The sequence below is a fragment of the Etheostoma spectabile genome, chromosome 15 (assembly GCF_008692095.1).
Source record: "Etheostoma spectabile isolate EspeVRDwgs_2016 chromosome 15, UIUC_Espe_1.0, whole genome shotgun sequence".
Taxonomy (NCBI): domain Eukaryota; kingdom Metazoa; phylum Chordata; class Actinopteri; order Perciformes; family Percidae; genus Etheostoma; species Etheostoma spectabile.
In genome coordinates, this window is record NC_045747.1 from 31604 (window position 1) to 34439 (window position 2836).

At 39.2% G+C, this 2836-nt stretch overlaps 1 protein-coding gene across 1 annotated transcript in view; it reads right to left on the reverse strand.

The window, feature by feature from the left end:
* The window catches only part of LOC116703639 (MAGUK p55 subfamily member 2), a 99225-nt gene that overhangs the window by 11734 nt on the left and 84655 nt on the right, over positions 1–2836 (reverse strand). The gene's annotated exons all lie outside the window — the stretch shown is intronic.

Consider the following 2836-nt stretch of genomic DNA (forward strand, 5'->3'; position numbering starts at 1 on the left):
TGTACACTTTCTATCTTGAATATTAGCTTTCTATCTTGACAATTTAGGACTATTAGGACTTTATCTGGAAATATTAGGACTTTCTATCTTGAAATATTAGGACTATTAGGACTTTCTCTTGAAATATTAGGACTTTCTAGCTTGAAATATTAGGACTATTAGGACTTTCTATTTTGAAATATTAAGACTTTCTATCTTCAAAATATTAGGAACTTTTTTATCTTGAAATGATTAGGACTTTCTCTACTTGAAACATTCCCCTGAGGTGGAGTGGAGTAGGAAGTAGCACAGGGGTGGGTCTAGGATCAGACCTGGGGGGGTTGGGGAGCTTAGCCCCTAATGAGAACAGTTTTAGGTCTAGTGTCCTTGTTTTAAGTTTTACAAAAGTCCAAACTTACTTGTTTTGGAGGTAAATACACTTTTGAGCTGAAATTGTCCCTGGGTTTTGTCTGAGAATCTGGTCCCCTTACTTTATGGGCAAATGAAAGTTTTCTCTGATGTGAAAACTGTGTGAACAACCCAGAGTTTAAGGACTACTGCAGCCTGTAGTAGGGAATAACAGGCAGGCTTATTGTTCGGTGTGTAAAAAAACATCATGTCAACTGGATGGGAGCTAACCCTTTCGGTCGCATATGCAATCCACTAAACTAAAATGGAATGCGTGCTCAGAGAGAGCAGTTAATTATCAGCTGTCCTGTGCGGCTGCACCTCCACCACCACCGCGCAAATTAGTGCCACTTTAGCCAACGCTACGGCTCCATGCACGTCTGACCTCCGGATGGCCATGGCGCCACCCCACACTGCGCGCGGAGGCTCTAACACTGCAGTTACCACCACTCATTAACTCAAATGAAGGAATTTCAGAGCTGTTTAAAGAATGTTTTTCCGACCTGACATCGCGAAGTAATTCACTTGTGGTAAAAACAAATCGGGTACATCTCGGATTTGGATTAGCATCGTTCTTCAAAAAACGCCATTGTGCTGGAACCATCCATTCTCTCCATTGCCCATTATTAGTTTTGTTTTACTTTTATTTACCAAGTGAAACAAATAGTGCAATATGTTGTTAATGATATGTTGTCTCTAATCTATTCATTTCTGTATGTTATAAATGTCAAAATCTGTGTAAATAATAGAAAGTCGCTGATTAACACTTGCAATCCAGTGTCGTGATGGTTTTAAAAAAAAGATTCTGAAGGTAGTAAAAAAGGTCTTAAAAAGTACTTTTTAACTAAAGGATTGCTGTACATACCCTGATTAAAGGACATGTCCTGATCAAGAATACCTCCCAATTCCTCACAGTGTTGCTGGAGTGCCAGGGTTGGGGCTGGAGGCCAGGGTGATGCCATTCAATTAACTATCTCTTTGGATAATGCATCACGGAGGTGCTTGGGTCCCAGAGCAATAACCTTCAGTTTTATCTGAGTTTAACATTAGAAAATTACAGGTCATCCAGGTTTTAATATCCTGAAGGCACATTTGAAGTTTAGCTAACTGATTATTTCATCCGGCTTTGATTGATAGTATAAGTGAGTATCATCTGCATAAAATGAGGTTTATGGAGTGCTTCCTGATAATATTGCCTAAAGGAAGCATATATAAGTGAACAGGATTGGACAGAGCACATATCCTTGTGGGACCTCCATAACTAACTTTTGCGTGCACAGGATTCATCGTTAACATGAAACAACTGAGATCGTCTGATAAATAACTTAAACCAGTTTAGAGCAGTCCCTTTAATGCCAATTAATGTTCCAATCTCTGTAATAAGATATGGTGGTCAATGGTATCAATGCAGCACTAAGATCTAAAACACAAGTACAGCGATAAGTCCTTTGTCTAATGCAATTAGGAGTCATTAGTAATTTTTCACAAGTGCTGTCTCTGTACTATGATGAACTCTAAATCCTGACTGAAAATCCTCAAATAAGCTGTTGCTATGCAGAAAGTCACACAACTGTTTGGTGACTGCTTTCCGTAATAAGTCTTAGAGGAAATGGAAGGTTGATGTAGGTCCATAGTTTGGCTAAAACATCTGGATCAAGGTTGATATAGGTCTATAGTTTGGCTTAACATCTGGATCAAGGTTGGGCTTTTTCAGAAAAGGTTTTATTACAGCTACTTTAAGTGCTGTGTACATTATCCTGTTAATAAAGATAGATTGTAGTAGAGAAGTGTTGAGTAATGGTAAAACTTTCTTTAAGTAGCCTATTTGGGATGGGGTCTGAAAGGCGGTTGATGGTTTTTAGATGAAGGAATAATTGAATTAAATTGATAAAGATCAAGTGAAGCAAAGCATGTCAAAACATATCTGGTTTTACAGCTTTTCTGAAGTTCCTAATTTAGAGATAAGTCAATGCCAGTTAAGGCAGGTCTTGGTGAATTTAGCTTCTAATAGTTATAATTTTATCATTGAAGACCTCCTGAATTGTTACTACTAAGAGCTCTGGGAATACTTGGCTCAGTAGACGCGTGACCTTCCCGTTAGCCTGGCTACAGAGCTGAAAAGAAACCTGGGGTGTTTCCTATTTCCTCTATTAACGACGAGTATTAGCTGCTCTGGGGCATTACGGAGGCCCTTCCTATACGTTTTAAGACTATCTTGCCAGTTAAAACGAGAATTTTCCGAATTTGGTGGAACGCCAAATCTTCTCAAGTTTTCCGTGATATTTGCTTTAATTTGCGAGTTTCTCTGGCAAGATAGTCTTAAAACGTATAGGAAGGCCCTCCGTAATGCCAGAGCAGCGTAATACTCGTCGTTAATAGAGGAAAATAGGAACAACCCCAGGTTTCTTTTCAGCTCTGTAGCCAGGCTAACGGAAGGTCACAGCTCTAC